Source organism: Stegodyphus dumicola, chromosome 1 (assembly GCF_044657685.1).
Source record: "Stegodyphus dumicola isolate Sdum_Otavi_A_Nest chromosome 1, ASM4465768v1".
Taxonomy (NCBI): domain Eukaryota; kingdom Metazoa; phylum Arthropoda; class Arachnida; order Araneae; family Eresidae; genus Stegodyphus; species Stegodyphus dumicola.
Window position 1 is genome coordinate 287,906,683 of NC_140768.1, and position 26,951 is coordinate 287,933,633.

Genomic DNA, 26,951 nt, shown 5'->3' on the forward strand with positions numbered 1-26,951 from the left:
AAATTGACTGCATACATTGGATCTTTGATGTAAATTTTGGATACTTATCTTATGTCCTTTACTAGAACATTATCGGTTTATCTACTATGATGCAGTTTGGCACTACTCTTAATGATGATGAAATAAATCGATCAGGCGACTGCTTAGTCGGTATGTACCCAATCACTAAGAAATAAGTTCTTCTAAAGCGCGTAATATAACGATTCGACTGGAACATTCTTAAAAAAACATATCACCCATGCCTGAGAGAGAGAACAACAACAAAAAAAAACCTTCATTTTAAGTTTTTTTTATTTAATTAAAATATAGTTATTAAAATTCTCGAGAAGAAAAAGTGTTTCATGTAAGGCCATTAATAAGCGGCGAGCAAACGATTATTCTGCATCGAGGCACTAAATACATGGCATCAGAACACCACTAATGTGAAAACAGTTAAAACATTTATCAGCTAGATGAATGCAAATTGTATCAGTTACTTCCATTTTAAGTCATATAAAGTAGATTAATAAGGAAACGACCTAAAATTATGAATTATTAAAGAGCATTTGTCTTCCTGAGTCTACCGAGCAATATATAGTTTTAATCGGAAAGATTTAGGTTTATGCCACGTTCAAGGTAAATTAAAGATCTTATAATAATACTGATAAATTAAAGAGCTACGTGGAATGGCTAGTTGAAACTTTGATAGGGTGCGTAAATTAAAATTTTGTAGTACTGCAGAACTTAGAATCCCTGGTAGTACTCTATTTATCCCTGATAGTACTGAATAGCAATGAAATGCGAAAAATGGAAAAGCTAAGCTGTAGTTGTTTATAACACCAAAAATTGAATGCCAGTGCTTCAAAATGTTGTAACAAATAAAATTCCAATTTTCTATTAAAATGTTGAGGAGTTTTTTAAAACTTTCCAAAGCCAATTTGAATATCAATCATATAGGCTTTATAAAACTGTCCTGTAAATGTTTGCTTCAGCACTCGAAATCGAAGTTGCGAATACCTTATATTATTCCATCGCCATCAAAATATGTTGTTTACATAGGGAAACGACAAAAATAATTTCATGAGAAACTTCCGGTTTGCAAGAAAGATGATTTTCTGTGTTAAATTGCTTTCGCTCTTAAACTCGAATTATGTTGGAACACATTTCCACTCTAGCATTTCGATCCGAAAAATAGAAAACTGCGCATGAGGTATTGACAGAAATAACAAAAAGTAAAACCGAAAAGCACTTTTTTCCTGTTTCATTTTAAGAAATTTCTTTTAATTGCGTTCATTTACTTGAAATATATTGGCAAATGGGAAAAACATGTTCTTTTATGCACTGCTTAGGTAATTTATGGAATATCTTAAACAATGATATTTAGCAAAGTAGTAGAAATTAACTTAGTAATAACAACAACACATTAGTCCGCTTGAATAAAATTAAGCCATAACAATAAATAATAAGATTTATTAATTTGGATGAAAATAAATTAACTAAAATTGAAGTAAAAAAAAAATTCTGGAAGCTTTCATATTTTATATTACGCCCAGAAAGGCGTTTTTTTAACATTTTGTGTGTTACCTTTATGAATTAAATATCATGTTCTTCTCACTTAAAACGCAGAAAATTCAATTCAACAACAATATCACAAAAGATTTAAAAACAGCGTATATTTAGAATTTCCGAGACGGAGATAAAAAGATTTTTTTTTGTTTTTTTCCCGTACAGTGTTGCCATTGCTGGCTTTGAAATCGTTGAGTTTGTTAATAAAAAATTCGTTAAAGTTTTACAAAATTTGCAATAGACAATAAAAAAAATTCCAAATTTGGGCTTTCAAGTGCCCATGTTTGGTTGGAGGATTACGTTTTTCAAAATTGGATGGCTCTAGGTACCGTTGTTTCTTCAAGATGCGAGAAACATTCATGCATCGATGCAGATTCTTCATTTTTTAGTTTCTTTAAATAAAATACATGGCGATAATATTTGGTGGCAACAGTTTTAAAAGTGAATCGACGCAAAATTTCTTTTTTGAAATTAATAGCCCTTCTAGGCTAACGCCCTTTGGGCTAAAAATCAAACAATTAGGTACTTATTTCTAATTATGAGTAGTACAATAAAAGCCCAAATAAATTATTTTGATCCTTCCATATATTACAGAATTCCGGCTAATGAATTAACCTTTTACAAGTGAGCAAATTTTCTTTGCTGGTTCAAATTAAAGGATAACCTTGTAAAGATTTATTTATTTTTAACCAATTAGTTATTCCATTGTCAGTAGTTTTTATATCTATCTCGCTTTCCGTTTTCCTGCCAGAATGCAGATTTTAGTCCGCGAGTATTCAAATAAGGTAGAAAGAGATATAGTATTTAAAGGAAGGTTTTAGACTGTTGAATCAGAGCGTGTTCAGCGGATGGCTGGTTCTGTAAGCAGAAACATTACTTTCTGTTAAATTAGTTTTCTGTTAAATTATCCGAAGAGGCCTTGTCCGCACCATACCACTTTCACGAACATCGATCGAAGGCTGCGACAGGCGGGATCCTTCTAAATAACGAGGCACAAAGCAGGGCAAAAACTCAATGTGCGCACACCTGAAACAGAAAAACCAAGTATACGGTTTGCGATTTCCCGTCGACCAGTACACCATCGGTTGCGGATAAACTGGGTATTCGACAGGAAATGGTGTAGAAGGCTCTGCGTGCAGAAAACATGCACCCTTTCTACGTGCAGAAGGTCCAACTTCTAGGCGATTCCTATTACTCTCTTCGAGTAGGGTTCATGTGCTAAATGCTTAATGCCAAACAAAAGGATTCACAGTTTCTCGCCACTGTTTTATTCTCAGATGAAACCTGCTTTACAACAATAGGCATGGTCAACACGCACAATGTGTATATGTGGGCGTCCGATAATCCCCACAGCATTGTCTCGTCGAAAGTGCAACACAAGTTCGGTATTAACGTTTGGGCAGGAAATCTCGGAGGTCATCTTTTGGATCTCGGCACATCCTCTCGAGTTTGATGCAGGGAATACCAGCCGCTGTGCACCAGAACATGTGGTTCATGCATGAGGGTGCACCAGCACATTTTGGGATTGTGGTGAGTAACCACCTCGATGCTATACATCCCGAGAGGTGGACTAGACATGGTGGAACTGTTGCTTGGTCTCCATGCTCTTCTTCTGGTGCCACTTGAAATCGACTGTTTATCAGACTCTGCGGATACACTGGATGATATGACAGCACAGATCTTCGTCACTTCAGCAGACATCGCCAGCAAACCGGGTATGTCTGAATGCGTTGGGAGCCGGAACATCGAGCAATGTTTATAAAAATGTCTTTCCGTCTCCTTTTCGACGTTAAATTGCAATACTGTTTTACTTCAATTAAAAGCTTTTTTTTAACTAATTATTGGCCCCTTTTTGTTCCACTCCACGTTACAGCCTTCGTAAATATGTTTGCGATGTTCTCCCAATAAACGGCGTACTTGACCCCTTATTCTATGGCAATATTTCATCCTCTTGATACTACTATCACCCGTCTGAATTTGTCGTTCAAATTCGGCAACATCCTGCAGAGAAAAATGTAATGTGTACGCTGCCATAAAATTTTGTCAACATTGTTAGATTTTATTTTTGATGCCGTCGATGAGGTGCACAAGAATTGGGAATTTTGATGACAGTATATATTAAGCTGTTATAAACGTATGGATTTCTTCCATTAAAGATATAAAGTAACATTTTCGCAAAAAATTAGCAAAGAGTAAAGATAGAATTATATGCTTCTAAAATAATTCACTTGGTCATTTTGATGAATTACGAAATTTTATAATATAGAAGATATACTAAAAATCTCCTTTCTGTATTGGTAACTATTATTAATTTTTTGAGCGGATAAAAACCGGTATTTGAATTATAGCACCTCTCTGAGATGTTAATACATATAATTAGATCTCTTTATTTACAGTTTGAGATAAATTTATGATTTTAGTGAGCAAAATGTAAATAAATAAAGACATAAAAACATGTAAAGAAATTTAACAAGAACTTAAATTTTACTTAGCCTGCAAAGCAAAAACAGCAACATATATCATTAAAATTCCATATAAATGGAATTTTGTTTTGTTGAAATAAAATGAGTTAATTACACCAGAGTTTATTAAGCTTTTCTTGTCGGCAGCTCTGAAACTTTTTCACTGATCTGCTTGAAATTTAGAATAAATATCACATCTTTACAGCTAGCGTTGCACTAACTTGCTTAGAACACTATCAGCATTCATCATTGCTCAGCAAGTAGCTAAATCCCATCTTCGTGCAATCCAAATCATTTTAAAGTTTGTTAAGGCTATGGTCCTTCGATACGATATATACTACGATTCACTACGATAATGTTGTACGGTAAAAACAACAAAAAAGTAAAATTAAATAAAGTAAGTTATCATTTATATATAATTAAAAATATCTGATATGGACGTCACATGACATGATTGTACGGCCAATTAAATTATACACACTCTTTTGCTGCATTTCATTAAAATGTTTTTTCCACGAATTTCATCAGAGATGTATATTTGAATCAATCACTTCAGTTCTCAATTTGTGACAGGGCAAAAAAGCATAAAAACTCATTCTTCATTAAAATTTGTAAAAGAGAGAAAAATCAAAAACACCAAGTACAGGTGTAAAAATTGATATTTTTAGGTTTTTTTAATTAAAATTAGCATTTCTGCGCTAAATTTAAAACAAGCATCGGCCACAGCGCAGAAAGTCAAAATGTTTGTTGCACAAAAGTGAAAGTTAACGTTTGGCCTCACTGGCCAAAAGATGCTGAAGTTGGTGCACCAACTGTCTTAATTCACTATTCTACTAAGAGTTTTAAATGTAAACAAATGGCGTCGTCGTTAGGCTTAGCGTCATTTACCCTTTTAAATTGTTGATAATTCTCCAACTATTGCAACTAAAGGCATAAAAACCTTAACCGAAACATAAGAACAACATAACTCAGTCACTTTTAAAGCAAAAAATGCACAATTTATTAATGTATAAGAATCAAAATCTGACCTCACCAAGCCGGGTAACAGTAACAGAGTAGGAATACACGAAGCTGCGTCGAGGTGGGTCAGAAATTGTAAAATTCAACTTAAGCAACAGAGAAACAAATATAAAATGATACTTATAAAAACAAATCTGATTTTAAAAACTATTCTTTGACTAAAACAAAATCTTTTAGGAGAGCGAAACTCAGAAAATATATCAAATCTCATTATGTATAATCAAAAATTTTAAATATGAATGTGCTGAATTTCTTTGTGTTTGCCTACGACAAAGCGAATTAAAGGAAAAGAAATCGCTTGGATGAGTATAATTTGAAGTGAGGTTGATCTCCCTTCATATACTGCAAAATTGTGCTCTGCTTACAAGAATTTTTAATTGTAACGACAGAAATCATTAAAATATCACGCTGGTAATCCTTTTCATAGTGGTAAGCATTGCAAATTTCAGAATTTCTGAATAACAATTTTATATGCTCTTATTGCATATTGCAAAGACAGAAGTCTTAGATAACATGTTATGATACCGACACTTTTGAACTGTACTTTAAGATAATTTTCATCAAAAACTATTATGGGCGTCAAGTAAAGTATCACTTCCGACCGTCCATTAGAGACTGTTATGGACTTCCTGTAAAGTAACACTTCGATTGTCCAGCTTTACCTAAAATCTAATTATCTCTTTATTTGAATGCAGAAAATTTAACAATGGAAAATAGAAATTTTTGAAGATGTAAAAGTTTCATAATTTTTTTATATAAGAGAGAAAAATTGTCACACACAGACGGGCAGACGTTATAAATTTAGTCAAAATATGAGGCGGCAACCCTAATTTCTGTTTATTCACTGAAAACTCACTATCGAATTTTTCGACCGAAAACATTACCTCGAAATGTTACTACCAAAAACATTATCTCGAAATGTTACTACCAAAAGCATTATTACGTAAAAGTACTTAGTGTGTTTCTTTTTCTTTAGCGGAGCCATTAAGCTCATAAACGTATCTTGGTCTCAATGTCCCGCTATTGTAAACAGGCCTTTATGGGTTTCAAGTGAATTACCGCTTCCGTTCGTCCAATTTTACCCCAAATATAATCAACTCTTTATATGAATGTAGAAAGAAGATATGGCAGTTTCATATAAAAGTTATCATGAAAGAAAAAAATACACTCGCATACACGCAGACAGTCAAACATCATTACAAAAATAGTAAGCACGTGTTATGGGGACGAAATTCGGGATAACTCACTAAATAGTGAGTTATCACTGTGGAGATAACTCACCGTATGGAATTCACTATGGAATTTTTTAACTGAAAATATTACATCCATTACTACCATATATAGGTTGGCGAGGGCTTAAGTGTCAAAAATATTATTATTTATCGTAAGTAATAGAAAATGTTTTCTTATTATTAAAAATCTATCAAAGGGCTTTAGTGGTACGCATCTTGTTCTATTACACAAAATAAGATAAGTTCTTATTAAACAAATCTGTTGGAATAGTTTAGCATTTTTTTAATACCTTTCCATAAACATTTTACTAAAGTGAATAAAATACCTGTGTAAGTTTTCCAGCTAAATAGTAATGCTGATACGAATATTTCTAGAAAAACTGTATTTTACTTGTAGCGTCATTAGGTTATTTATAAAGCAGGAGTGATGAAAAATGAGCAACGCTCTCGCCGGGAATCGAACCACAGATCTCTGGAATACGTGCCCAGCGTGCTGACCACTACGCTACGAAGGCACGCTAAGAAGTCGGGAGAAATACCTAATATAATCCCCCTTTCAAAGGGCCACTGAGGTTTTTAGAAGACACAATCGCCCAAATCCTGGGTGTGGAGAATCATCATCCACTACCCTTTTAGTTCGGGCGCCACTGTAGAGACATTAGGTATTTTTGGGAGCAGGAGAAATGAAAAATAAGCAACGCCTTCGTCGGGAATCGAACCACGGACCTCTGGAAATAGGCGCCCAGCATGCTGAACACTACACTACGAAGGCATGCTAAGAAGGCGAGAGCCTTAAAAATGGAATAAAGATAATTACTCGTACTTGCTAGTATCAGTTTTACAGATAAGATTACAAATATTATCTATAACTCTATTCGCGAAATTTAATTACATATAAATTGTGTGCTACGCATTAAAAAAAATGATAATTCCATTGTAAGGAAACTAAGACGGAAACAGATTCTTTAGGCATTTGTTTCTGAAGTCTTTAAAATACCGTGCTTTAAGTTAATTCTTAAAATAAACTGTATTTATTCAGATGGTGTTATTGCTTCAAAATGGCTCGAGACATACAGATTAAGACATTTGTCGGAAATGGGAGCGAATATTTACGGGTTCTATTGCAGATAATGTTGTCTAAGGGGCACCCCAGACGAAGACTGATTTTACATTTGCGACAGCGTCGAATTTGCATTTCAGTTTTGATGAAAAGCATCTCGGGGGACGGATCCGTTGGTTTACCGCACTCCATCACCAATTACTAAGCCTCTCGACTTTCTAAGGACTTTTGGTTCGCCAGTATTTTGACCCGGCCCAACGATATGGCAGCAGCTATACAAACAGGGCGGCATTTACTATGACATTAAAAACATCCTTAGCTGAATCTTTCCGAAATTCTTGCATCATCATACTATGTTATGTTATACTGTTATGAACATATCATTAAGTCGACTTTCAATCTTTGCTTTTGCCCAAAACGACATAAGCTGTTTAATTCAGAAGTCGAACAACAAAAACCAGCGTTATATTTTTAGATTTTCTAGTTTCGATGGTTTAACCAAACTATGAACCTCAACTGAAGAAGCGCTAATGAACAAAATAAGATATAGTGATTAGATAAGATAAGATAAGAAAGACTGGACAGGAATTAAGCTGTTGATGAAAACAGAACTAAAACATAATTTCCTCACAGGCTGAAGGCAAAGATTGATTGAAATTAGGGTGATTAACTAGAACAGAAATATTTTTTTTAAATGTGAAACGCCTCTAGAAAATATAATTCACCAATGGAAGATGTTTTTTGAATAATTTTGGCTGCAGAAAAATTGAAAGTGTGATTTTCGGACCAATGCTGGGCAACAGAAGACTTATGTGTTTCCTTTCTCTAACATATGCCTCATGTTCCTTAACGCGAAATTTTAAGGCTATCCTAGTTTGACCCTAAACCACACTGGCAAGGAATCCTGTAAATACTTCAAGAATTCGTATTCGGAATGGGGTCCTTGAGTATGGAATTCCGAATTTTGTTGATGGGAGAATAAACGACCCGAAAGTTAAATATCTGTAAAATACGTGCAATTTTATAGTGAACTGATGGAAAGAAGGGAATGGCAATAGAATTCTTATAATCTCCTAAAACAAGAGTGTGCCTTTTGATGGGTTGAGATGAGAATTTTTTAACTGCTTGATTAATAATGTTGGGTGAAAAGCCTCTGTCTATAGTTACTGCATTTAAATAATTTAGTTCTTCATCAAGAGACAGTTTGGAAGAGCAAACTTGAAGTGCTCGGAAAACAAAGGAATAAAATGAAGCTAACTTATGTTTAGTCGGATGACATGATTTGAAGTGTGGTGGAAGGCAAATCGATGAAGGTAGTACCGTAGTACTGAAATAGAATGTGTTACGTGTGACCAGAATGTCGGGGAATGAAAGAGAATTGCATGTCTCAAGTTCAAAAGTGAACTGAACAGCAGGATCAGTGCAATTCATTGTTGAAAGAACTTTATTTAAATCATCTTTATTACCTTCAAAACAGGGTAAAAGTATCGTCTACGTAGCGGAACGTGATAGCGTCATGGACCTTATAAGAAATAGACTAACCCAGTGGGCGGGGCGTGCGTCACACACATGTCGGGAAGAGAGAGTAGGGACGATTTAGTTTATCGTAACGTTGAAACATATGGCGTTTGTATCACATAACTCTTTTTAATTATTAAATGTGATACGTTGTATAAATGATGAGATAATAAAAATCACAGTTTTTGCTAATAAGATTTTATATATCTCATGAAACCACTTTTTAGTGCATTTTGAGTATTTTTTTTACTGCATTTTGAGCATAAGCGTAATTGTTGTCTAAACATCATTACTTTGATAAAACGGTAAAAACTCTAAACAAAAAATTTATGAATTTACTTTTGCCTACAAATAAAGTAAAATTAAGAAAGATTGATGGTACATGATGCTATGAAACAAATAAGGTAAAATTAAACAAGATTTGGTAATTTTTTTTTTAAATTTTATGAACATTTCCAGGCAGTAGTAGCAAATATTTATCATTTCAAATGTTTATAGAAACCGAGGATTGTTTTATTTATTTTTTCTCTTTTCAAAATTTTTATGGTATTAAAAGATGATCATTTATGACAATATTAATAACTCATAAAATTCGGAGCATAAACTTTTCTGAATGTAATGAAAAATTAAAAAAAAAATTTCGCAGTAAATAAAAAAATCTTATGCGGAACTAGAAATAAATTTTAAAAAAATATAAATATACAAGATATTATATGTCCAATCTTAAATTTTTATTAATGCGCCTAAAGTAACCTTGTAATTTTATATACCTGTAAATACTTTAAGCAGAATGACTATACATCCACAAATACATATGTATGAAAGTAAACAATTTAGGATATTTGTTGCATTGAAAAATTCGCTTACTTCACTTTTTATTTCAAATATTTGTGAAAACAAGATTATATATCTATTTATCTATTAATGTAAATACACACACACACACACACACACATATATATATATATATATATTTAGAGAGAGAGAGGAAGAGAAACAGATAATGTGGTTTATTGATGCTTAAATAAAATTAATTTAGTAAATCTGCTTCGAATATTTTCTCTCTGTTTAGATTCATTGTAACATGCAACTGCATGATGCATTCTGATTTTTAAATATTGAAATATCATTGCTTTAATTAATTTAATCAGGTGGTTTTTATCTGGCTCATCATCATAAATATGGTCTTGAAGAGAAGGAAATATATGTGTTTCTACGCTTTTTAAGAATTTTAGAGTCATGAAATTTATAATATTTTTTTTATTCAATTTAAACTCCTTTTCAGTCTGCCTAAAAATTATTTCTGCATTTTTGCAGATCATTCGGACGTCACTGGAAGGAGAAGTCAAACCTTTACATCCAGATTTATAATATTTGAAACCTAGCAAACCATCATATGGTTCTATTGAAACTAAAGCTGAGAAACAGATATTACATTTTACTTTATAAGCTAAGCTTTTAACAACAAAACCAGCTATATAAGATATATACTTTTCGTTCTTAAATATTCTTATTTTTGATTAGTTATAATGCTAGGAATTAAAATTTACCTATAATTTAAAAAAGCAGCAAAAAATTATAAATTTTAAGGAAAAACTCTCAAAAATTCATTTTTAGGCATTTTAGTATTTAGGTATAGTTTAGTATTAGTTATAGTTTTAGTAATTGTAAGAGAAAATTACTTGGTTGAATTTTTCTGTTAGTTCAGATTTAAAATATTATTTTCTAAAAGAAGAGGTTACAAATTCGCTTGCATCATAGGAAAAGCTAAAAATATATACAAGCCTGAAAGCATGCAACAGCTTTATAATTATTTAGAACGTTAATTATGCTTGAAAAACATGCTAAATATTTAAAAAGCAATCTCAGTGTCAAAAATAAAAATATTTAAAAATTCTTACTTGTTAAATGAGGCACTAGCACCAGCTTTTTCGTGACAATTGTACGCGCTGCAATAGCCAACCATTGCTAATTTCTGGAAGTCGTCCCTACTCCTCCGGATGTGATCAAGGTGACAGCCAGGAACGCGCCAGACAAGGGAGAAAACGCAATTGGGTTAGTCTATTTCTTATAAAGTCCATGGATAGCGTACGTGATTTTGTTGTTCGATTTTTGAATTAATGCTTGTTCGGCGTGTTATTGTACTTGAATCTTAATTATAAGCTGTTTATTTAGCTTCGACGCGCCTCCCACAGAACCCGTGTTGCCATTCGGCAGAACGTAAGATTTTTATCTGTCTACAGTTTTATTAATCTGTAACTACTTAATACATGAAGCGATTTATAAATAATAAATGTAGTTCTTAAAATTTTTATAGCATATTTAAGAGATATAAATTCAAACATATTAAAATACGTTATTGTAATTAAATAAAGATATTTTGAACTCCATATGCTATATTATACATAATTCAGAATTGTTTGGGATTTTTTATTTACTTCTTCTGATAGTTGCAGGCAATTTAAATTATCATTTACATCCTAATTCTTGTTTCATTCATTTTGCTATCTAACGTTACATAAAGTAAATATTTAACTTATAAGGGAAACGAAATATTCAGATTTTGAAACTGGGAATTAATATTATAAATTTTATGGATATATGTAAATGAAAATGTACATCAGAGAGAAAGATCGTGTATTTGATTCTTAATTTATATATAATTTTCATACACAGAAACAGGAAAATTGTATGTGCTTCTGACAAGTAGACCTTCTCTCCTTTGGTACCGGTTTTCCGGAAACCCATAATATTTTCTGAAAGCTTATGTCACAAGTAGAAAAACTATGAAGTCTTAGGGGCAGAGGGACAAGCGTTTAGGTGCTATAGGACCCATAAAGTATCATCAAAGTGTGTACGGAAGGACATATTCCCTTAATCTCTATTTCTTGTATGTTCATTATTTTCTTCTTTAGGTTCGTACGAGTTCGTGTTGATTTGGAGTGAATAATGGCAACACTACTTGATGGAATATTATCGAAACACACTTTATTTATCAATATTAATCAGGACAGCTCCAAAATCACGTTTTACAATTGTCGAAGAACTACTATAAACACACTGGAATAATCAGCGACACAGCCTTCAGGTTATCAGGCTATCGCGGTGAAGATAGCTTCACTGCAAAGCACCAGAGTACAGCTAGCGACTCTGCTCGGTCGTTCTCGGAACTCCACGTACTCTCGAGACTCTCCACGTTACAACTCGCAATGCACTCGACGACACACAGAGCACGGCTCCCGACTCTTCGATTCAGTCGTTCCCGGAGCTCAACATACTCTCTCGACGATGTGATGCACTCGACAACCCACTCGGCACTCGCTGCTCGGCTGTCAACTCAACTCTGCACGGACTGACTAACTCGAGACTATCTCGCATTCTCGAAGCACACTCAGTAACTGACTGCGGACTAGCAGGGTTTATATAGCTTTCGGCTTGTGTTCGAGAACATTCTGGGCTAAACCGGTAAGAATTCGTTCCAGAAGGTTCTCCATCCGTCCATGGCATACGCCAATTGTCGCCAAACGGGCGATTTCTCGCCAAATGTGGCAACCTTGCATTCACTTGCCATTTTATGGCAAACCTAAACTTGCTTTGCAGGGAAGCTATCTTACCACGCCTGTACATTTCGTAACAATATTGTTGCTTGCCGGTTCGTAATAGACTAATGCACACTGAAGCTTGATTGAATTTATTTACACTTCAGACTACTCAGAAAGTTAGGCATAAAGCGCATCTAAAAGGCGAAGCTCTCTGGGATATCTCAATACTCCGAAGTCGCGCTGAACTAACAATTAACAGCCGAGAAACTGATGCTGCTCTCTCGAGCCTTATATAGTCTTCCCCTGGCCATCGCAAAATCTCGATTTATACTGAATACTTTCTGTTTCTCGAAATTTCTGGGAGGCATACATGAGGGCCGGAAACGGTGACAGCTGATACATGAATCAACTACAGTTATTCAATTACAATATCCATTACAGTTGTGCAGGGGCCGTACAAGAATGTCGCCAAATAATCGCCGTGTCAGGTGACTTTTGGCGATTTTCCGCCAAATTAGGCGACAAAAATGAATCGCCAAAATCACTGCCAGCTTGGCCATTTCTCGCCAAATTAGCGAGATAGGATACAGGAGCAAGTCTATTTAACATTTACGCAATGTTAAATAGACTTGCTTCTTTATTATTATTTTTCCGTCACAGCATCGTTTCTCATTTCACATTCAATTTCACTAGAATTATCTATCTATGTAGAAAATACTTAACAATATAAAAGATGAAGATAGTAAAAATGGACTTTTTCTTGAAATATAAATAAGAGAGGAAGTTAGAAAAATTAAAAGTAAAATTCGCTCAATAGCAGATGGAAAGAGAAGCAAATGTCAGTAAATATGAACGAATTAACAAATGTGCAGAACAATACATTGTACTTAAATACAGCATATTAAGAAGCATCTAGATTCTCATCGCAGTTTCTCGATGACATTTTCAGCGTTTGAAAACTATCCTGGCATTAAAATGAATCTGCGACGCCCACACACTGCCTACATACTATTGGCAAATACAGAAGCACTGAAAGAAAATATCACCTAGAGTAGTTTTGAAATTATTTCTCATTTCGTCTAATTTTCTTTACACCTATACTCTGATCTGTAGAAATAATAAGATGCAAATTATTATCTTTCAGGCGTCGAAATAAAACGACGCTTATGGTATTCCATATCACGCATTCGATTGCCTACTTAGCGAATCTCCTAAAGACAATAAAATTCCTTAAATCCTATTCTCGCTAAGGTAGAAGAATCAGAAACAGATATACGAACATACAAAGTAGTTAAAAATTATGTGCTCGGATCAGAATGAAGATTTCAGTACAATGTGTGAAGATATTTTACATTCAAGGTATAAAAATGAGAGCTTTAATATCTTTTTTTATGTAGGTTGCGTTGTCTGAACAGCAAGAATAACCACAAAAAATATTAATGCATAAATTAAACTTCAAAATAAAGCAAAAACAATCTGAAAGGTTTCAGATTTTATATTATGCCCAAAGGGGCGTTTTTTAACCTTTTGTGTGTTACCTTTATTTATTATATATCAAGTTTCTCGCACTTAAATAGTAACATTGAATTCAACAGCAATATGGCAAAATAATTTTAAAATGAGCATATCTTTAAAAGTTCCGATGCACAGTCTCGCGTCGATAAAAATGTATTCTTTTCCGTACAGTGTTGCCATCGCACGCTTTGAAATCTTTGAGTTTGGTAATCAAAAATTCATTAAAGTTGTACAAAATATGTTATAGGTAATAAAACAAATTCCAAATTTGGGCTTCCGGATCCCTAAATTAGGGTGGAAACGTATATTATTCAAAATTGGATTGCTCCAGGTACCGTTGTTTTATCACAAGGGAGAAACATACATTCGTACAGATTATTCATTATTTAATTTCTTTAAATATAATACAGGGCTTTAATATGTGGTGGCAACAATTTGAAAATTGAATCAACGTTTACGGTGAATCAACGCAAAAATGCCACAACGAAATTAATAGCTCTGGGCGAATTGCCCCACACATTTTCATCGTTTGACATACATAATTAATGTGACAACAAAACTTCGAATAGTATTGACTGATTCGATGACGATACATTACAATACAGAAGTATCATTGCGTCATTTTTGGGGCTCAACAGCAGCTGAATGATAAAGTCGCTAAACACTGATCGCTCGATCTGGGTCCAGATTCTGGAGAACAGGCTGACTGCATGGGAGTTTTCGTGGTGTTCCCCAAATGTAACGTGGATACGAGCCAGTTTTCCTTGCAAAGTCCTTTGCGAAGGCATCCCTCTACTTAAGCAAATTAACCTCGCGCGCTTTAAAATAATCAAACGAAGTACCCCAATCTGTCATCATCGACAAACACCTTAATAGCACTGCAGATAATTATTAGGGTGTTTTTCTTTCAGGGAAGAGACTGGAACAATCTGAAGTGTCACCGTGAAGATTTAAAACAGGGAACTTCCAAATGCCAAATGAACGTGTTAACCACTTACGCCGCGAAGCACAGGCAGGGAACGAGACAATTCATTATAATATTAGATTCAGTTGTTTTTTTCTGAAGAAATCAGAACGCTTCTCTTTCTGCAGATGAGCCAAAACACTTATAGATTAATCTAGTACACCAGAATGCGCAAGCTTCCACTTGCCCTCACATATAGTAGCATTTAGAATGTCGCCAATCTGCAGAGTGTAAGATTTTATATATAATTAATCTGTCACTGTTTAGCAAGCTTAAAATTGAAATTGATGGTAAAATGGATGTACTTGTGATCAGAACAACTTTCATTGTCCATTACTGTCTATAATTGAATTTGATTGGCTATGTCACTGGTGGAGATAGTAAGATCTGGCCATCGTTGGTTGTATATATTATCAAAATAGGGAGGCCATTTAGAGTGTTGTGCAAATATAAGTTATTGATTGCAAGAAAATCTTTCATTTCTTGCCCTTTAGGATTTATTGCAGAATAGCCCCAGATAACATTATGTGCGTTAAAGTCTCCGCCAAGAATTTAAGCTATTGTAGGAAATTTTTGTTTGATTTCATAAAAATGTGCCAGTGAGTTACCAATATTATCCAGAGGCGGTGAATAGACGGAGGTAATTATAAATTCTACGCTATTGTAAATGCAACAAAGTGCCTATAAAGTTTCACTATTTGGGATGCCCATTGCGGCTATTGCAGCTCGTGGAGTCTGTTACTTTGACATTGCTATTTGTTGATATATTGTCCAAGTTAATGGTAGGCTGGCGACTTGCCCTCCTATACAATAGGATTTTTGAAGTATGAGAAAGTCTATATCATAAGTAACGGCGAACATGATGACTTGGGACGCGGCAGCTGCAGCTCGTTGGAGGTTTATTTGAGGGCATTTAATTGGGTCTTTTTGAGGTTGATTTGACTAGGAGTTGCAATGTTAGGCTGTAGGTTGTTGCTATTGTCAGGACTTTGGGTATTATGAGGTGCCTGATGATTGATTATTCATATTGTGTGCTTCGTTTGAGGCATTCAACGTATTTCGTATATGTTGAATAGGTGACTGCATATGCTGGGTGTTCGCTTGAAATTCTGTTATTTCTGTTGGTACGATAGTTAAAGTCTGCGCAGTTAATACAGGTTGCTCTTCTTGCCCCACAGTCTTTGATATTATGGTTTCCGGAATAGTATGCGCAATATTGTTCGTTCTTATATGCTTGCTATCTGTATGCCTATATACAGATGCCTGATATCTGTAGCATCTTTTTGTGTTGAAATATTTGGTGATACGATGAGCAAGCCTACTACCAAGGCTGAAAGCTAAAGGTTGGCATTCCACAACCTATTTGACTTATTGATTTCTGTCTTTAAGCCTGTACAGGACTTTGGCCTGTTTTTAGTGATATTAAAGTCTGAGCTGAGAACTCTTTTTATTTCTGCTTGGGGGAATATTATGGATAGCCACTCATGGAAGTCTGGTCGAAGGTAGTTTTGTTTGCACAATTTCTGTTCCTTGCTGACTTTGTAATGTTTTAGCTAATTTCCTGATATCTTCTTTAGTATAGCAGTCAACTGCTAATCCTTCCTTTTGTATATGTCTTATGATAGAAACTTTGACTCTATTAAATGAAGAGGAAATTCTGTACTAAGTTTCTCTTTGAGCTCTTTCTTGGTTGCATTTGAGTAATCTTTATAATATATAAGCAGCGTATGCTTGGTTGGTTGAGTAACTGCTTCAGCGTAGGTTGGTCGAGTAACTGCTTGAGCGCATATATATACACTCTTTTGCAAAAAAAATCGAAGCACCATGAAGGAAGTGATTGTTCTTGATGAAATTAAATATGTGTATAGCTCATACACAGATAATAAAATAATTAAAAAATCAAGGTTATAGTATCTGTTCACGCCTTACAATCACTCATTGAGTGTTCAAATTAGTAGTTGGTCGAACCACCCCTGGCATCAATGCATGCTTGAATTCGTCGAGGCAAGGAGTGGTAGAGGTTCCTAATGTCATCCTGCTACACATACTGCCAGGCATTAATCAGATATTGCTCCAGATCTGCGATATTTTGTGGTGCCCGAATATGGCGCCCTACCATGTCCCAGACATGTTCGATTGGGGAAATGTCTGGCGACTTTGCTGGCCAAGGAAAAGTATCAACCGCACGAAGACAGTCCAGAGATATGCGAGCGGTATGTGGCCTGGCATTATCTTGTTGGAAAATGGTCCCAGGAGGACGTGCCATGAAGGGTAATGCAACCGGCCGCAGGATGGTATCAATATATAGTTGAGCTGTTAATGATGTACGGAAGATGACTAAAGATGACCTGCTGTCATAAGAAATAGTGCCCCACACCATCACACCAGGGGTTATGGCTTATGCCTTTGTAAAACAAAGGCTGACGGGGACCCAGACACGAACACGGTGGTCATCTGCTTCAAGAGTGAAGCAGGATTCATCTCTGAACGCTATACGATGCTAGTATGGTAGCAGTCATGATGATCGGCTGCGACACCACTCCAGACAGACGACTCCACCAATGTTGTGGCTTCAAACCTTAAGTGCCTCTTTGAGCGTAACACCGCCTCAGACAAGCGCCGTCAGATGGTGGATGATACCGCGGGAGGTATAGACGTGGATGTAGTGCGTTGAATAATTGAAAATGATAACGATGGGGCGGTTCGGGCCTGGCGAACAATCATCCTATCTTGCCTCGCATTTGTGCTCCTTGGCCTTCCAGAGACTTGATTTCGCCGGCAATTTCCTTGTAGCAACTATTTCTGCCAACAGCTTTGCACAGCAGTGTCTTACGCTGTAGGTGGTGGTCTATTGCTCTGTATGACCACCCGACTTCACGCAACCGTACAATGCGACCACGTTCGACCACGAAATGCGCGCTATGATCGCAATTCCTGTTCATTTGCATGTTCGATCAAGATTTTTTGCGTACCAAATTTCGTAACGAGCCACTCAGTCGGTATAGTGGTCAGGGAAGCTAAACCGCGGAGTTGGCTTCCGACCCAGGTATAGATATATCCATGCAGAATTGGTTACCAACTCGGCGGGAGTCAACCACTAGCTACCAGGCCGCAGCCCTGGCCATAAAATGCAAAAAAGAGATATACATATGCATACAAGGCACTTGAGTACAACAATGTACAAAGAAATATATATATGTGCATACAAGGCACTTGAAGAAGAGTACAACAATGTACAAATAAATGTATACATGTGCATACAAGGCACTTGAAGAAGAGTACAATCAAAATATATGTATATAAATATAAGTGCAAACTCATATACAGATATATACAAACTTACATACATAGATATTCCGAAACAAATAGAAGTATACATACTCTCAATATTGATATATACACTCATACATATACGTTATCGTGATAGTTAAAGTTTACAAGAAGCATGAAATTGAGGTACGCGAGATCCTTAGTATAAATTAGGTACCATAAATAAAAGATATAAACATGTACAGATACAGTACAACATTCAGGTACAGTACAAACTTTGTGTATGAAAACCTGGCATAGCATAAATACAAAATTACATATTGAACATACATACTCTGTTGCTGACACATTGAACTAGCTTATATATTTCTAACGTGCATACTGCTAGGCTTTGCAGAGCAATTATTCTGTTTTCAGGTTAATAAATGTCCCATTTTAAGAAGAGTTAATGCCATACTGAAGGTGCGATGTCTATTTCTAAGAGGACTGTGCTTAGAAATGGCATTGTTAGAACCTAATGTGTGTTAGATACGACTCAAGTATGTACTATATGGCTACTATCTTCCAGCGTCAGAAGAGTAAATGCTAGTACAGTAGTCAATTATTGTTTTCAGTTTCCGCTGGGCAACACTGTTACTTTGTAGATTCTGGAACCAATTTGGCCAGAATCTGGCTTCTGGTTGCTTGAGGCTGTTAAGTGCTGTGTGTGGGCAGGAGAACACAAAATGATCTGGATGACCCTCCTTCCCTCATTCGCAGTTACCATTCTCTCTAAAGCCAAAGCGGCAGAGGTATGAAGGAAAGGGCCCATGACCAGTGAGGAAATACGTCATGTAATTACTATTAATTTGGATTGTTGTCTTGACCTTGGGAATGAGGTTGTAAACACGTCTCCCTGTGGAGGCTTGATCCCAACGTTCTTGCCATATTCTTAGGAGCTGATGGAATGTCCGACTCTTTAGGTCTCAGACTGGTCTAAGGGTCGGGACTTCTCGCAAAGTGGATGAATCTGCTGCTTCCTTTGCGAGAACATCTGCTCTTTCATTTCCTTCTATTCCCGTATGAGCGGGCACCCAGATGAGTGAGGGTCTTTGCGATGCAGGCATGTGTGTTAGAATGACTCTAATGCTGCTGACAATAGGACTGCGAGAACGAATTCCAGCTATCGCAGCGAGGCTTGAGGCTGAGTCTGTGTAGATGATATTGGCACTGTGGGATTATTCTTCAGGTGGAGAAGAGCTGCTCTGATTGCTATGAGTTCCGCCTGAAAGACAGAGTTTTCAGAAGCGAGCTTTCTTTTCCACTCATACGTTAAAGCTCCTCCAGATAGTATACAAAATCCGCTTCCCGTGCCCCCTGGAGTTTTAGAGCCGTCAGTGAAATCACCATTTGCAAATCCCAGGTCCCGTGTTCTATTAAAGTAGATAATGTCCACAAGGTTATTTTTAGCAGGGTGGCAGGTAGCTTGCGGTGTGTGATGCTCATAATCAGTATGGATATAAATTTGTCCCCAGAGACTCATGGTGTGTCGTAGTCTGCTTACGTTAACCACTGCAGCCTCTCGTTCAATTAACAAGTCCAGCGGCGGCGTGCCTGCGATAATTTGTAAGGCTGCCGTGGACGTGATACGATAAGCCTTGCAAATGAGAAGAAGCTGGTGTCGCTGTATGGAGAGTAGTGAACGTCTCATTTGGGAAGAGATGTTAGTTCCCCAAATAGCAGCGGCATATAGAATAATTCTTTCCACTACTGTCTTGTACCATATTCTAAGCAAGTGACATGGGATACCCCATCTTAACGAGGTTGTTGATCGCATGGAAGTAGTCAGTATATTGATTCTTAACTTTAAAGAAGAGATGTGTGGTTGCCAGGAAAGTCTATTATCTATTACTACTCCTAGGTACTTAAGTTGTTTAACACATTTAATGGAGGACCCCAAGAGTTTTAGACAGGGGTTTCTACGTAATGGAGAGCCTCGACTAATTATGAGTGCTTGTGTTTTAGGCACCGAGAGTTTCAGTTTATGTTCTCTCACCCAGTCAGCAAATAAATTAAGGCTATCCTGAGTTCGCAATTTAAGGTCGCTTCGGCCTGCTACAATGAATAAAAAATCGTCTGCGTATGCTAAAAGCCTTACTCCTTCTTTGTTTTCAAAGACTGAAAAAAAATGAGTTAGCAACAATGTTCCAAAGAACGGGTCCAAGACAGGAACCTTGCGGACATCTCCTCTTAAGACCCTTCCTTACCAATTCCCTGTCTAACGTCATTAAAACTTGTCTTTTGTCTAGATAGCTGCGAATCAGGTGTGTTATGGAAGCAGAGCATTTAAGGGCATCCAAACTGTTCATGATGTCGGGCCATCACAGCGAGTCGAAAGCTCCTTGTATATCGAGGGATACGATTGCTGTGTGCCTACCTTCCATTTTGTTAGTGAGTATTATATCCAACAGCTGACTCAATGCGTGCTCCGTGGACATACCTGGTTTGGAACCGAATTGATTCTGATGAAGACGTTTAGATCGTTCAATGAAGTACACGAGTCTGCCGAGTACAACTCGCTCAAGTAGTTTACCCAGAGCAGGCAGGAGACAAACTGGCCTATATGAGGAAGGAAGGAAAGAGACTTTTCTTGGTTTTAGAAAAAGGGCCAGTTCAGCCGTTTTAGTACCAGCGGGGAAAAACCGGAGACGCCAGCATGCAGTCAGAAAAGCCAAGATTAAGACTAGGAATTTTTGGAAGATGATTTTAATCACTTGATTATCGACTCCATCCGGACCTGGTACTTTACGAGGTGAGAGTGTTTTTATGATGCGGTCAACTTCTGCTCTGGATGGAGGAGGTTCTGTGTCTTGCATACCAAATGTAGAGTAATTCTCAAAATTTTGGCGTAGGGAACGATGTTTTTCCAGGTCTTCATCCGGATCGTCATCAGGAAAGATATTGTTAAGGAGAAATTTGGCTACCTCTGCTGTTGAATTGGCAGTGGGATGGATACTCTGTGGAAGTGAGGTAGGCCTGAACACTTTATTCATCGAGATTTTGTAAGCTTGTCCGTAAGAATGCGTAGTTTCGGTACAAAAATTTCTCCATGAAGAGAGCTTCGCTTGGTATATGTGTTTTTATAGATGGCACGCGCCCTCCTAAAGTCCTGCATACGTAAGTTTCTAAGAGCTTGTTATTACTATTTTTAGAATAGGGAGGAGAGGTACTCAAATTAAAATGTGTTATTTTGAGTTTCATATTTTCTTACCTACAAGGATGACATTCACAGATAAACGTCATCAAATTCTATATAATTTTATTACTAAATGAAGCACTTCGAGGGACACAATATTGATTTACATATTATTATTATTATGGGCACGATATGCATTGCACAGTTTTCAATGCTTACGGAGTCAGACAATGGACAAAAAGTAAAGCGGCAAACAAGCATCTAAGCAGATGGCAAAGTGGGAAGAGAAAAAGGGCTGCACAGTTAGTAGCAGCAAGTCTAAAATAGTAATGATACTGATTGCATAGAATGTGAAATCCTTAATGACTAGGAAACTTGGTAGTCGAGGAGGATCAAATGCAAATTGACATTAGTGGCCACAATTCACTTGACAATCAAATCGTGCCTATTTCCAGAACATTTACATTTTTGATACTATTGCTATAGGAAGAAAAGCATAGCGAAAGACCGTCCAAGCAGCACAGAAGGTAGAAGCGAAGTGCGCATTTATCCAATATGGAAACTCACCAAGAAGGAAGGTTTCGGTTTAGGTTAGAAAAGTTTCAGTTCTCGAAATTTTGAGTTTAGGTCCCAAATCAGGTACGTCAGAACGTTACGCAAGGCATGCAAGATAGATTGATCTGGAAATGATGCAGTCCAGAAATGTTATTAATTTTTTTTTAGGAATAAAAGGTGTGTGTGTGATTATGGCAAAGCCTCGAGGGCTATCTGCCCAAAGGGAGGAATGCCTTCGTGGAGGACATTTTAAGGGAAACTGGCTCGTATACACGTTACACATGGGGAAAACAAAGAAATAAGAGGAAATACTCAAATTAAAAAACGTGGAATTATAGGCTAATTACTAAATCAAATTATAAAGTTGATTTATGTATTTTATATCTAACAGATATATAATGTGATGTAATTTAAAGTACATTTAATTTGTAATACATCCAAATGATAATTTTTGTGGACATTTGCTGCATTTTTGTAATTAACAATTTTTTTCGCCGTATGTCACAACGTTGTTTTTAAAGAAAAGTTCCTCTTTCATCTCCACTTTTCTTTCACAATTTGTATTTTTATTTCTTTCAGTTTTCCTTCATTTAAATAACATAAAAAGATAAAACAGCTTAGAGCAAATTTTTAAAGAAACCATTGAGTTAATTTAGGAGAACGTTACTTGACAGATATGCCAATAAATAACTATCCCAGAAACTTTAATGGAAAAGCACTTACATATAAATTATAGGCTTTTTTAGGTTCAGAATCTCTATTAAAAGTAGATTCATATTTTTATTTCATTTGGAAAAAAAAAAAGCTGTGTTTATGCAAAAAAATATATATATTATTGTTTTATTTTTGTGTAAAATATATGTTTTGCATTTCGTTTTTAGAAAATAAAAGTATTTTACTTTTTTAAATTGTGAAATGCTGAAATAATATTCGATGATTGGAAAAATAAAATTTCCAGATTATATTGCAAAAAAATATGTATTTATGATGAGATAAAAGTTATTTGGCTTTTTATAATATCTAACTGGACTGTAATCTCAGTTAATTCGATTAATTGGAATTCTACATTATTTTAAATTTCAGAGTCACTGTTGCATGGAGACAGGATATTTTACTCAGACTCTCTTAATGTCGAATTACTCATTTTAATTTTTATTAATTAATTTATTATTCATAAATTTAGTTTGCATGTTGAAATTTTAATGTTCGAAAATGTTTTTGAAAAAATAATTAACGAGGTTTGTTAATAAAAATAGCTTTATTTTTCGCATAATTCTTAATTATAGTTTGTAATTTAACATAAAATCGGAGATACAGTATATGTGATCTAAGAAAAATGCATAAAACAACTCAAAATAATATTATAAAATATCTTTATTCCCATTTCTATTTGGCCCACCAGCAGACGATCAGCTGAACACTGGTAGTCTGGTTAGGGTTCGAATCCCTACGAATTGGCTGGATGTACGGGCGGTTTCGTGGTTTTCTTCATGCGTAATATATATACGATCCAGGTTCCTTAGAAAATCCTCCACGAAGGCGTCCCTTCCCTTAGGCATACAACCGTCGTATGCTTTGCGATTATAAAATAAACCAAACCCATCTCTGTTACAGGAATTTAAGATGAAGTTATTGTCGTAACCCCGGAAGAACATGCAAAATCACTGTTTCTGATTTATTGGTTTAAGAGGACTGTTTGCCTAAAGGAAAGGATGTTTTAGTGAAACAGTTTTTAAGGAAAGCCAGTTGGCATTTACCTTACACGTAGAGAAAACCATGAAAGCTGCCATGCTTTCATGATTTACATTACGAGTGTTTTACCTCTCGGCAGCTAGTAGGTGAAAATGAGAGTGTAAAGGATATTATGTTCTAAAGTAAGCATCTCGTTGAGATTTAACTGTGTTCCTAATGAGAAACTTACATATAAATTATAGGCTAATTTTAAGATTATTTGCTATTTTATTTTAACAGGATTCTTTGGGCTTAAATGGACTAATGTCTTTATTTGGATTGAGTATTAATTGTGACTTATGGTTTGGATCTAGCAAATAATTTGATGCTTACTTGGAAATAAGATGAAACACTCTCTATTAATTAAGTTGTTGTTAATTGATGGTAGATTGGTTTATTCCCTTGCTAAGTCGATTAATCTGCGATCACCTTTTCAATACTTAAAATATTTACTTTTGGTTTTGGTATTTTTGCGATTGAAGATTTTTCTTAGCAGATTTTTGTAATTTTAAACAAAGAGATTGAAATTACTATTTAAAATGCTAATATAAATTCTGACTAAAAATTGTTTTCATTCATGGTTTTAAATTAAACTTGACTTGTTTTAAATTAAACTTGTTTTAAATTAACCTTGGAAATGGTATATGGAAAGTTTTCTTATAAATTATAATGAATTATTGGTTTATTACTTTGCAGCTTTAGCGCAAGTCATAGGCTTTTTTAATTTACTTTTAATTACCTTAGTTTGAATTTATATGTATACATTTTTATACATACACACTCACACACATATATACATATATGTTTATCGCAAACTATCTACAAACCACTGGACCAATTTATGTTTTGTAGCTTATTTTAATAAAGTAATAGAACAGTAATTTGTCTTGATCGATTCAGAAAAGAAAATGAAAATAAATTATTAAATATTTCTTTAAAAACTACTTGCTGTTTATCACATAAAATTTCGATGAGATGCGAAATCAATTTATGATTTAAAATAAAATATCAGTCGACTAAATAAATATATATATCCTACGCCTGTAAGTATTTTTTATTTGCTGTACGTTTACTGAATGGGCACGAATATTTGAGGATATCAAAAATAACTCGATCCTGCATTTAAAAAATTTTTTGCTAGAAAGTAAAAATTAAAAAAGTAAAAAAAGCTTATAAGGCAAGCAACATATGCTATTTCAGCTTTATATATTGAAAATATTCTTCAGAAGAGATACTGACACCTTTAACCGTCATACCTGAGATAAAAATTACGTAAATATATTTCCTTTTACATTAGTGTTAATAACAGTAAGTGATCAATAATCTTACTACGATTCCTAATTCTCAAATTGGGTATCGTAGAGGCATAAAGAATTACAAATGCATTTTGAGGAGGAAAAACATAATCTAATATTCAGTCTAATACAATGCATTTCGAACCCAGTTATTCAAACTTATTCTTCGGAATAAACTGCTTCAAAAACAAGTATAGCACATTTCTGTTAATTATCATAAAGGTCTTCTTCTCTTTCTTACGTTTTTTTTTTTTTTTTTAACCACCACCGGATAAAACATGGTTTTGAGTCAACCGTTATTCCTGTAAATAGGAATTTGACTTTAATTTGTCTTTTTTTCAATCGTTTGAATCGACATTTGTTCAAACTGAATGCACAGAAAAATATAACACATTTTAAAATATCATAAAATACCACAAACAGTAATTTTCGAATACATTTTATGAATTCCAAACTACTTCAACATTGATATTTTTAATTAAAATAAGTATTAAAACTCTTTTTTCCTACGTAATTTTTTCCTAATTAAGCATTATTTCTTTATTATGCCATACTTTATTGTATATTATACACAACATGTAAAAGAATCTTATGAATGTTACCTTTCGAAGCCAGCGGAATATCAACACGTCCGGCGATTCTGATCTCGAAGAGATGAATGAGAAACTGTCAAGATGTACAATACTTAATCCCACACTAGTAAAATCAGTTTCAGCTTGAACTCACATGTTAAGAACTAATTCCTCCTAAAAGCACGATCCGCCAATCAGATAGATAGTTTTGCTTTGACGTCAGTAAAGGTGGAGGCTATCATTGGTGGAAGCGTGCTTTTTCTCAGAACGAGGAAAAGAAAATTGGCGTGATTATGACATAAAGGAAGGCACCGGCATTTCACCTTTGTATTCAGAGATGTCGCATGTGTCCAACGCATTTCAATTATGTGTCATTATTTTAACCAAAAATGATAGTACAATAGGAAATTTAAATTGGGTTTCACGATAAATTTCTACAGATTAATAAAAAAACGTGTGCAATAAAATAGGTATCCATACACATTATAAATTATTTCAACTTGAAACACTATTCACTTGTTTTTTCTTTTTTCTCTTGTTATTTCCTTCCATATGTTTTGTAGATTTGTTTGTGGGGTTAATCTGAAGAAAGATATTTTTTCTCTGAAATTATCTGCATTCTTCTATTAGTATCTTCATTCAAATAATAATCACCTTTTAACCATTTCGAAGAGGTATTTATTAGTTTCAATAAGAAGGTTTTGTACCTTAAAGGAAACTTGAGAGAAATATTTGTAGCAAGTAACATGCGGCAGCGATCCAGTGAAATAACTAAATAGCTGCGTCTTAAATAATATAATTTTTTCAAAAATATTTCACAAATCTGTATGTAGCGTTATTTTATGATGAAATATGATAACAATTTTTTAACTATCATTTGGCTTTGCCATTTTCAATAGTTAATTTTCAAATCTATATCTTTTATTTCTAAGAGACTCATTCTTAAATTTGAAAAAGCTGTCGTAATGGCTTAGCTTAAAATTATTTCAGATTAATAAACAGAAATTTTTATGCGGTGATCAGATTCTAGTTTCTTCTAAAACTTAACAATTTTTTTTTTTTTTTTTTTTGCTTTTAAGATTCACAGTTTTTTAATTTTGCTTTATTTTCCTAACCACATTTTAGTTATTACCGCTTTCAACAAATATGCAAAATTTCAAAATACGCCAATATATAAATTCACGTATATCTTCGGAAATTTTGAATAGAAAGCTGCAATTTTTTGCAGGTATGCTTAGAAATACATATATTTTAAGATGATAGTAAAACTTTTATAGGTTATAATTCAAAATTGTTTTCGAAAAATGTATAAAAATTATTTAAAAATGCACATTTTAAAAGTAAATTATAAAAACATGGGTGAATTTTATTTGGAATGAACCTAAATTTCGAACTGTGCAAGAAGGAACCAAATAATTTTCATAAAAAAAAGAGATATTAATAAATACATACCAAATTGAATTAACATTGAAAAGCTAAAATTTTAAGAGCTAAT

The 26,951-nt window shown here is 34.7% G+C and overlaps 1 protein-coding gene across 1 annotated transcript in view; it reads right to left on the minus strand.

Moving 5' to 3' along the window:
• Positions 1-25,579, minus strand: part of LOC118196613 (QRFP-like peptide receptor) — a 165,223-nt gene extending 139,644 nt beyond the window's left edge. Inside the window, exon 1 of the mRNA XM_085812046.1 lies at positions 25,487-25,579. The gene's annotated coding sequence lies outside the window, so the exon portion shown is untranslated. The remainder of the gene's footprint in view (positions 1-25,486) is intronic.
• Between the last annotated feature and the right edge of the window lie 1,372 nt (positions 25,580-26,951).